The sequence below is a fragment of the Littorina saxatilis genome, linkage group LG6 (genome assembly GCF_037325665.1).
Source record: "Littorina saxatilis isolate snail1 linkage group LG6, US_GU_Lsax_2.0, whole genome shotgun sequence".
Classification (NCBI taxonomy): domain Eukaryota; kingdom Metazoa; phylum Mollusca; class Gastropoda; order Littorinimorpha; family Littorinidae; genus Littorina; species Littorina saxatilis.
Window position 1 is genome coordinate 5467416 of NC_090250.1, and position 11528 is coordinate 5478943.

General features: G+C 41.8%; 1 non-coding gene across 1 annotated transcript; it reads left to right on the plus strand.

Annotated features, from left to right (window-relative positions):
• The first annotated feature begins 3366 nt into the window (after nucleotides 1-3366).
• Trnat-ugu (transfer RNA threonine (anticodon UGU)) lies at nucleotides 3367-3439 on the plus strand. The gene has a single exon. It is a non-coding gene; the product is annotated as a tRNA-Thr (tRNA).
• The last annotated feature ends 8089 nt before the right edge of the window (nucleotides 3440-11528 follow it).

Sequence of the window (11528 nt, forward strand, 5' to 3'; positions counted from 1 at the left end):
GTGTGTGTGTGTGTGTGTGTGTGTGTGTGTGTGTGTGTGTGTGTGTTTGAGAGAGAGAGATCGAGAGAGAGAAAGAGAGTGTGTGTGAATGTGTGTGTGTGTGCATGAGTTTGTGTGTGTATGAGTGTGTATATGTGTTTGTTTGTAAAGGTGTGTGTGTCCGACTGTCTATGTGCGTATTTGTTTGTTTGTTTGCTTAACGCCCAGCCGACCACGAAGGGCCATATATCAGGGCGGTGCTGCTTTGACATATAACGTGCGCCACACACAAGACAGAAGTCGCAGCACAGGCTTCATGTCTCACCCAGTCACATTATTCTGACACCGTACCAACCAGTCCTAGCACTAACCCCATAATGCCAGACGCCAGGCGGAGCAGCCACTAGATTGCCAATTTTAAAGTCTTAGGTATGACCCGGCCGGGGTTCGAACCCACGACCTCCCGATCACGGGGCGGACGCCTTACCACTAGGCCAACCGTGCCGGTCTATGTGCGTATAAGTGTGTGTTTTGTGTGTATGAGATTTGTGTGAGTCAATGTGTGTGTGTGTGTGTGTGTCTGTGGGTGTGTGCGTGCGTACATGCGTGCGTATGTACATGTGTGTGTGTGTGTGTGTGTGTGTGTGTGTGTGTGTGTGTGTGTGTGTGGGTGTGTGTCTGTTTGTATAAGAGAGAAAGAGAGAAAGAAAGAGAGAGAGAGAGAGTGGGTGGATGGGTGTGTGTTTGCGCATGTGCGTATGTGTGTGTGTATGTGTGTTTGTTTGTAAAGGTGTGTTAAAATGTCCGTCTGTCTATATGTGCGTATGGGGGTGTGTTTTGTGTGTGTGAGAGAGTGAGTGAGTGCGTGTGTAGGCCTATGTGTGTACATGTGTAACTTGGGATGTGTGTGTGTGTTCGTGTGTGTGTGTTTGAGAGAGAGAGAGAGACAGAGAGAGAGACAGAGAGAGAGAGAGAGAGAGAGATTCAGATTCAGATTCAAAACTTTAATACAAAGGGATAAAGGTTTTAGGCAATGCCTAATCTTCCAACCTGTCCCTTTTAGACATACATGACATTATACATTACAATTATATATTTATATAACATGTATTGAACAGCCAAACGAATAACTAATTAACTAAGAATTTGTAATCAGGTTAAAAGTAATAAAACACTAGTTATAATAACGTGGTTCATTGATTAATAAAATGATGATTAAGATGTTATGCAGTAACAGTTATGATTTTAAAGCGTAGGGCCTAGGGAGAGAATTATTTTTGACAAAGATATTTTCGAACATTTTTTTTAAAAGATGAAAGGGTTTGACATGTTTTACAGTACATTGGAAGTATATTCCACACAAGCGATCCCCAGTAGGATAAACTAGATTTATACAAATCAATGCGTGGGAGCGGTAGCGTATAATTCAAAAGCCTCGCTCTACCAGGAGGACGCTCAAACAGGTCTTGGATGTATGAAGGTGTTTCATGGTTGTACATTTTAAACATGAAAACACTAGCATTTAAAAAGAACTGCTGATGTAGCGGAAGAATGTTCAGTTGAGTGTATTTTTCTTGAGTAGTCATATTGGGATCTCGGTTTAATAACTTTACACCTCTCTTGTGAAGTGTGTTTATTTTCTTTATATGAACATCACTGGCATTGCACCAGACAGTAGATGCATAGCAAATGTGAGAGAGACAGTGTGCGTGGAAAAACATTTTGAGGGCATCCACAGAAACAACGCACCAGAGCTTGTTAAGTAAGAAAAGGTTCCTAGAAACTCGTTTATAAACTGTATCAATGTGAGAGCGCCAGTTAAGTTCATCATCAATTACAACTCCAAGCACACGGTGTTGATGGACTCGAGCAATGCTAACTGTACCATGCATAAGATCAAGGCTCAGAGGCTGTCGCTGGTGTTTTTGTCTTGTGGTTATTAACATGCTTTTTGTTTTCTTAGGATGCAGTGCCATTCTGTTACAATTACACCAATCATTAATATTTGCTATACTTTCTTGGAGTACTTTTCTTATGAGATTTATATCTGTATTACTGCTGTGAAGTGTTGAGTCATCCGCAAAAAGATCAAGTACAGCATTTTCTTGTTTGAGGTGTAATGGTAAATCATTAATGTATAGTCCAAACAGTAAGGGACCAAGGATAGAACCTTGTGGGACTCCACATTTTACAGTGCCTTGTGATGAATATGAACCATTTAGGTAGACTGCTTGTTTCCTATCTGACAGATATGATGTAAAAAAGGACACAGATGAGCTATTTTGCAGGTAAATAAGTAATTTGTCTAACAAAATAGCGTGATCAACTAAGTCAAATGCTTTCCTGAGATCAAGGAATACCGCTCCAACCATTTCACGATTGTTTATTGCTTTTAGCCAGGTATCATAGAGCCGGGTAAGGGCAGTATGACATGAATGTTTAGGACGAAAACCTGATTGATAAGGATGAAAAATATTGTTTTCTTCAACATATTTAAGGAGATGGGTGTGTATATGCTTTTCCAGGGGTTTAGACAGTATAGAGAGAATAGATATCGGTCTGTAGTTGTCAAGGCTATCGGTGTCTTTTGAGAGAGAGAGAGAGAGAGAGAGAGAGAGAGAGAGAGAGAGAGAGAGAGAGAGAGAGAGAGAGAGAGAGAGGTTTGTCTTTCGCTGGGGTATGCAGTGCCTTGGCGTTGCACATCTACTTAATTATTATTATAATTATAGGCAGACAAACTTGTAATTTTATTCATTACAAACGTGTAGACTATAGATAGGTTTACACACCTCCGAGTCCTGCTGGCACCAATACCAATGATGGAGGCTGAACAGACCATGCATGCGCAGTAGCCGAATGAGAAAGATAGTCAAGGAGAAACTTTCAGACCTTGATTCAATGGTTAATGATAATAATGAGGATATCCTAAATCCTAAAACAGCTCTAAACGCCTCACAAAAACATACATAAATAAATTGTTCTATACACAATTCCAAATCAAATAGCACCATCACCGCCAAACTCTTGACCACTTGACCACTCTCATCGCAACACTATCGTCACCTCATGTCCGTTGTAGCTCCCAAACTACACCCCGCCTCCAATCATTAACTGATGCTGCTGTTTGTTTCTGCTTTACCTGTTTCCTGCGACTGATTAGAACGCCTCGCCAGTTGAGTGATATATTCGCCTTTGATCTTCAGACCATGACAGTACCAGCCCACCATTAGATAATCTATCAAAGGTCGCTTCCGACACTTGCTTTTGGGGGGGATGGGTAGGTTTGGTAAACCGAATCAAGGCCGGTGTTACGAATTCAGATTACTCCCGGCTTCAGATTTCTGATTCGATACATACCCGAGACTGAACTTAATGTTGTTTCCGGGGGCCCGGGTAGCTCAGGTGGTAGAGCACTGGACTTGTGATCGAGAGGTCGCTGGTTCGAATCCGGTCCGGGACGGACACGGGTAAACATTATGGGCAGACCCAGAGACGGTATCCTTCTCCCACCCCCGTGTCACCACAATGGCACGTTAAAGATCTTGGTCATTCTACCATAAGCGCAGATGGCTAATACCACCTAAACACGCAAACATCAAAAAGCCGCGAGGGCGTAAAACTCGAATCGTATAAACCAATTCATGTCCAATATAGGCAATTAAGACCTGACGGACAATAAGCCCCTTAAAAAATTTATAAAAAAAAGTTTCCTGGTCAAATTAAAGAAGTACACTTATTAAAGGGAGAAAAGCATACAAGTTTCTTGCAGTCCGGTGGTGGTTGTGCCGGTAGCGGTGGTGTTTGTCGTCGTCGTTGTTGTTGTTGTTGTTGTTGTTGTTGTTGTTGTTGTTGTTGTTCAGAGGTTTTTGGCCTTACTGTATCAACTTGCAGAATGGGCGATGCGGGGTCCAAAACTCTAAGTATCTCAACATAACACCCGTTAACTGGTTGAAACACTCAGGGCGGATGGGGGTGGGGGAGAATTTGGGAGGGAGGGGGAGGGGGGAGAAGTGGCGGGGGGTCAACAAGCTTGTCAAACAAGACACACATAAAATGAACTTTGTTGAGTGCATTATAAGAACAAACAATAAACACACACACATCAAAAGTAACAATTGGTTTTACTACAAGCTGACACTATGAACCTTGTTGATGGACTTTGAACACGAAAGGAAAGAAAGGGAGTCTTCATGCACGTTTCGTCAATAAAATTACATGAATGGAAAAATTAACATAGGCTGGATTTATGCACCGGGTCAACCCTGCGAGCTTTGACCTCAAGCTTATCGGTCCGTCATGGCTGACCGAACTTTCTGTTTCCTTGCTACTTTTTTCTCTTTTTACATTTAGTCAAGTTTTGACTAAATGTTTTAACATAGAGGGGGAATCGAGACGAGGGTCGTGGTGTGTGTGTGTGTCTGTGTGTGTGTGTGTGTGTGTGTAGAGCGATTCAGACCAAACTACGTTCATTTTATTTTACATCATTTCCTGATTCCAAAAACATATAAATATGTTTTATTTGGATTAAAAACAAGCTCTGAAAATTAAAAATATAAAAATTATGATCAAAATTAAATTTCCGAAATCGATTTAAAAACAATTTCATCTTATTCCTTGTCGATTCCTGATTCCAAAAACATATAGATATGATATGCTTGGATTAAAAACACGCTCAGAAAGTTAAAACGAAGAGAGGTACAGAAAAGCGTACTATGCAGCTCAGCGAAACCACAACCGCGCTGAACAGGCTCGTCAGTTTCACTCCGTTTTGCACAAGCGGCGGACTACGGTCATTGTGAAACAATGCAGTGCGTTCAGTTTCGCCTGTGCTGCGACTTCTGTCTTGTGTGTGGCGCACGTTATATGTCAAAGCAGCACCGCCCTGATATGACCCTAATACATGTTCACTTTGTTAGTGCGGTCGCCCATAGCATCGGGCTGAATGGATGGACGTTAAAGAACAACAACTACCAGCCAACTTTGTTCTGAGTTTTGATTCATACACTGATTAAAAAAAAAATCAAAAAGAGTACAGCTTTTGGTGTAGCAGCAACTTCATTCTCTTTTAAAATATATTCCTATAATATCATACTCGTTCACTCAGTACGCTGCGTTCGTAACTTAGCGACCTCTTATACTCTTACAAAGCCTTTTTTTTTAGCTAGATTTTTCCACATGGCTATCCAAACTTATCCGTTTCATTCGTAACTTTGCGTTATACACTGAGTGATAAAAAAAAAGAGATCGGTTTTCAATGAAATCGTTTCTTTCTAAAAAGAATAGTGGATTGTTTTTTTAATGCGTTCTATAGTTAAGTAAATGTATACGGTGATGAATTATCGAAACAATCACATTTTTCTCCGTGGCCATGCAACTTATCTCGACGAAAAGGAAGTTGAGAGCTGTACCTGTACTTTAATTTTCCTAGATCTGACTTTCTACAGAAAAGAAACCAAATAATTATTTCCGACAGGCTGCCTTACTCGTTCCTTCATTGTTACGGAGGGGGCTTCTGAAACAGGTCATACTCAAATTTAAGACAAGACTTACTTTGTATTATGGAAACAATTTTCAGTACAGTGATAACTTTGTGACTTTCTTTAAATGCCTTGTTGTATGTAGCGCGATCAGACCACACATAGGCCAATTAAGGCTAAAGTGAACTCATTAAACGCCTTGTTGTATGTAGCTCGATCAGGCCACACATAGGCCATAGACCTAATATAGGTCCCTGCATAGCCCAAGTAGGGCTAAAGTGAACCCATTAAACGCCTTCGTATTTTATTTTGCGTCATTCGTTAAAAAAATCATAAATAACGGCATTGTTTCTGACCGACATAATTTATCCGTTCTAATCCAGCTTAAATATGTACGGAAGCCGTCTTCCTGCAGATCAGCTAATGGACACAATCAATGTCGTCATAACCGCTCCGAAAAGGAAGGAAACACGAACGCATATAGATGCACAGGCGCATTACCGTCACGTATGTGACCTTAATGTCGTCTGATCTATGCACGCTGTCCGAAAGGTTGAACAGGTCTGGCTCAGTCCTAAGTTCGACTGCAACTAGTGTCACGTATACAAAAAGCAAATAATGGAACACAAATGGAACCTTTTGTTCTTTATCTCTGTATAATGTACTCCTTGTTTAAGACTCCCTCGGCCTCCTTATTGAGACCTGATGTTCTTTATCTCTGTATATGTACTCCTTGTTTAAGACTCCCTCCTTATTGAGACCTGATGTTCTCAGATTGTTCAGGTCTTAAAAGGACTGTTCCATTGTATATGATTCACAAATATTTCCTGTTCTACCCTCATCAAATAATGTGCAATATTTCACACCGGATAAATAGCTACAGCGTGTTTTGCAAGCATAACACAAAAGCTACGGTAATCATAACACGAAGAAAGGTAGTAGGTCCGGAAATATCACTTTAACAGCTTTTCAAAATGCATGATGTAACGAGAGTGGGTGTCTAACATGTATCTCATATAATCTTCTTTTTGCTACATAAAAGTGATCATTGAAAATAAAGCTCACAGTGCCCGTATTTAAAGACTTCTTGAAAAATGTTGCTGCCAGAAATCATGCAAAACCTTGCATTCAAAGCTGTTTTATTGATATGATATGCTCCTTGTGCATGCTGGCTCTGCATGTAAAAATGTCGGGAATACATCAATTATGAATTATGTAGTTCGAAAACACAAGGCTACGACACGCATAACTTTCATGTTACAGCTTTCAATACATTTTGAATTTAATAAAAGCTGTAACATGCAAGTTATGCGTGTCGTAGCCTTGTGTTTTTGAACTACATAACTTTGAATGTATTTATTTCCGAGAGAGAGTGAGAGAGAGAGAGAGAGAGAGAGAGATATATATATATATATATAGAGAGAGAGAGATATACACAGAGAGAGAGAGAGAGAGAGAGAGAGAGAGAGAGAGAGAGAGAGAGAGAGAGATAGAGAGCAGGGCCGGACTAAGCGAAGAGGAGGGGGGGGGGGTTGCCAGTGGTGGTCCAGGGGGATGTTCCCCCTTGCGGGGTCAAGGGGCAGAGCCCCTTGTGGGGGTCAGGGGGCAAAACCCCCTGAAGCTGATGGGTAGGTCATATTCTGAGATAGGAAAATGGTCGCTCCTTGCATGAAACGGCATAAAATAAACAATAATAAAAATGTTTTAAATAAGTGAGGTACATGTTTAGGCTAGGGGGGGGGGGGGGTTGCGCAACCCCCATAACCCCCCCGGTAGTCTGGCCCTGGAGAGAGAGAGAGAGATAGAGAGAGAGCGAAAGAGAGAGAGAGAGAGAAAGTGAGAGATACACACAGAGAGACAAAGAGACAGGCAGAGAGACAGACAAATAGACAGACAGATCAAAACAATGACAGAGAGACCAAAACAATGATAGACAGAGAGAGAGATAGACAGAGAGAGACAGAGACAGAAAGGCAGGCAGAGAGAGAGACAGACAGACAGACAGACAGACAGACAGACAGACAGACAGACAGATAGAGGGTGGAGCGCAATGGTTCCCAAGGCCAATAACCTTTCCATTTTCGGGCTTGATACACACAGAGATAGAAATAAAATAAGATAAGATACAACTTTATTTTCCTAGGGTTATAGCATTGGCATGTTCATACTTTTTTGCATCCAGCCCTCGCCTAAAATAGGGAAAACCACATGTTTAGGACATAAACAGCATCAGCAAATAATCAACGTTAGTAATATTGATGCGCTAAATTATGTCCATGAAACAAAAAACAAGAGAGAGAGAGAGAGAGAGAGAGAGAGAGAGAGAGAGAGAGACAGACAGACAGACAGACAGACAGACAGACATACAGAGACAGACAGACAGACAGACAGACAGACATAGAGATAGACATAGAGATAGAGACAGACAGACAGACAGACAGACAGACAGACAGACAGACAGACAGAAAGAGAGAGTGAGAGAGAGAGAGAGTGAGAGATGATGATGATGATGTTGATGATGATGATGATGATGATGATGATGATGATGATGATGATGATGATGATGATGCAACTTTATTTTTCAAGGATAGAGGTTTAAGGCTAAGCCTTTTCTTACAACCGGTCCTTACTTCTAATACAAAATTGTGTATCTTATATTTGAGTCTTTCGTGTTTTAGACATTGATGCATTTAATAGTTTTAACGAGTTGCCTTTTGTTTTATCATTCTGGTGTTTATCTAGATGTGCTGTGTATCTTATAAGAAGTTCTTAAAAGTTCGAAGTTATTTTAGCATATAGGTTTTTTTATGGTCTTAACAGTTAAACATGTATTACGTTATCATTAAGATTCATGCTTTGTTAGCACTAAGCAGTTGTTTTAATCAGTCTGGTTTTCTCTTGTTTTCATCTTATGAACATTCTAAATGTTAGACTAACTTATTGTCTTGTACAGAATAACAACTGTGTGAATGGTGCTATACTGAATGAAAGAGTGTGACATGAAGTTCTTGTACATCATTGTAAAGAGTGTGAATGACGTTTTAGTTTAGCTGTCAAGCGCTTAGAGCAAGCCTTTTTAACGAAAGTTTTTGATTTAGCGCTATATAAATGTTCTTCTTCTTATTATTATTATTATAGACAGACAGACAGACAGACAGACAGACAGGCAAACAGACAGAAAGAGAATGAGGAAATGAGAGAGGGGGGGGTGGAGGGACAGACAGAAAGACAGAGAAACAAAGACAGACAGACAGACAAACAGATAAACAGTCAGACAAAGACAGACAAACAGACATACAAAGACAGACAAAGACAGACAGACAGACAAAGACAGACAGACAAAGACAGACAAAGACAGACAGACAGACAAAGACAGACAGACAAAGACAGACAGACAAAGACAGACAGACAAAGACAGACAGACAAAGACAGACAGACAAAGACAGACAGACAAAGACAGACAGACAAAGACAGACAGACAAAGACAGACAGACACAGACAGACAGACAAAGACAGACAAAGACAGACAGACAGACAAAGACAGACAGACAAAGACAGACAAAGACAGACAGACAAAGACAGACAGACAAAGACAGACAGACAAAGACAGACAGACAAAGACAGACAGACAAAGACAGACAGACAAAGACAGACAGACAAAGACAGACAGACAAAGACAGACAGACAAAGACAGACAGACACAGACAGACAGACAAAGACAGACAGACAAAGACAGACAGACAAAGACAGACAGACAAAGACAGACAAAGACAGACAGATAAACAGTCAGACAAAGACAGACAAACAGACATACAAAGACCGACAGCCAGACAACCCACAGGACATCGCCCTTACCAAACACGCCTACAAAAACACCCTCTTTCGTGACACTCTAAAAAATTAACGACCACGCGGCGTAGTCTTCAAAATCAAATTAGGAACAAACTAACAAGTCAACAAAAATCCTATTTCAACACACACACACACACACACACACACACACACACACACACACACACACACACACACACACACACACACACACACATGTAGGGCAAATTGAATCACAAAGACAGACTAGACCAGCCTACATTATTGTAACTCGCAGTGCAACGCCCGAGTGGCTATTGCACCGGTGACATAGTTTGTCAGTTATTGGGTGCAACGACAGCTATGTCCGGGACAGCACAGTTGATAAATGTATGCGCATAATTGTGCATTTTATTGCGCCGCAGCTGCTCTTGTTTTGATCTATTGTGTCAGAATTGTGTCAGAATTATTATTCATATGTCTGTCCTGACTACCCGCCAACGTTTAAGTGTATAACCTCTCTTGTTCTGTACATTAATATGGTGATAACATATATGACGCAACAATACATAACAATGATAATGATAATGTGTTGCTGTAAGTTTATTGTTACGTTATTGTTGTTAGAAGGTATATGTATTTGATGTTTAAATAGTATGGTTTTTATTCATAGTTAATATGTACAGCCCGGAGAGCACAGTTGACTGTGGTTCGCGCTATATAAGCTCTCATTATTATTATTATTATAAAAAAAAGAATAATGGATAATAATAGAAGGTATAGTCATTGACAAAATGATCACCGGTCACCTCGGTGACTGGGGTTGGGAGCTCTTCACGGTTTCAGCATGATTCAACGAGGTGACTGGGGCTGGGAGCTCTTCACGGTTTCAGCATGATTCAACGAGGTGACTGGGGCTGGGAGCTCTTCACGGTTTCAGCATGATTCAACGAGGTGACTGGGGTTGGGAGCTCTTCACGGTTTCAGCATGATTCAACGAGGTGACTGGGGTTGGGAGCTCTTCACGGTTTCAGCATGATTCAACGAGGTGACTGGGGCTGGGAGCTCTTCACGGTTTCAGCATGATTCAACGAGGTGACTGGGGCTGGGAGCTCTTCACGGTTTCAGCATGATTCAACGAGGTGACTGGGGTTGGGAGCTCTTCACGGTTTCAGCATGATTCAACGAGGTGACTGGGGTTGGGAGCTCTTCACGGTTTCAGCATGATTCAACGAGGTGACTGGGGTTGGGAGCTCTTCACGGTTTCAGCATGATTCAACGAGGTGACTGGGGCTGGGAGCTCTTCACGGTTTCAGCATGATTCAACGAGGTGACTGGGGCTGGGAGCTCTTCACGGTTTCAGCATGATTCAACGAGGTGACTGGGGCTGGGAGCTCTTCACGGTTTCAGCATGATTCAACGAGGTGACTGGGGCTGGGAGCTCTTCACGGTTTCAGCATGATTCAACGAGGTGACTGGGGTTGGGAGCTCTTCACGGTTTCAGCATGATTCAACGAGGTGACTGGGGTTGGGAGCTCTTCACGGTTTCAGCATGATTCAACGAGGTGACTGGGGCTGGGAGCTCTTCACGGTTTCAGCATGATTCAACGAGGTGACTGGGGCTGGGAGCTCTTCACGGTTTCAGCATGATTCAACGAGGTGACTGGGGCTGGGAGCTCTTCACGGTTTCAGCATGATTCAACGAGGTGACTGGGGCTGGGAGCTCTTCACGGTTTCAGCATGATTCAACGAGGTGACTGGGGCTGGGAGCTCTTCACGGTTTCAGCATGATTCAACGAGGTGCCTGGGGCTGGGAGCTCTTCACGGTTTCAGCATGATTCAACGAGGTGCCTGGGGCTGGGAGCTCTTCACGGTTTCAGCATGATTCAACGAGGTGACTGGGGCTGGGAGCTCTTCACGGTTTCAGCATGATTCAACGAGGAACATGCAATAAAAACTTGGGCTCGAACTTCTTTGTTCAATAGCTTCTCCAGGTGCGCTTCTACAAATATCAAACAAATACAATAACAATAAGATTAAACATATAAAATATGCCATAACTAACTCTGTGATAAGATGAAACATTCTCAGAACCAAGCAATAGTTATATTGCAATCAATATTGTATTGGATATTTAACTGAATATTGTTTGATTCTGCGAATGTTTCGGTTTGTTATCCATTCTTGTTTTGTGTTTCTTGTATTAATGCGTCAGAATTAATGAAGCGTGCATTCGGACGAGCAATAAAACCTCGAGCTCTC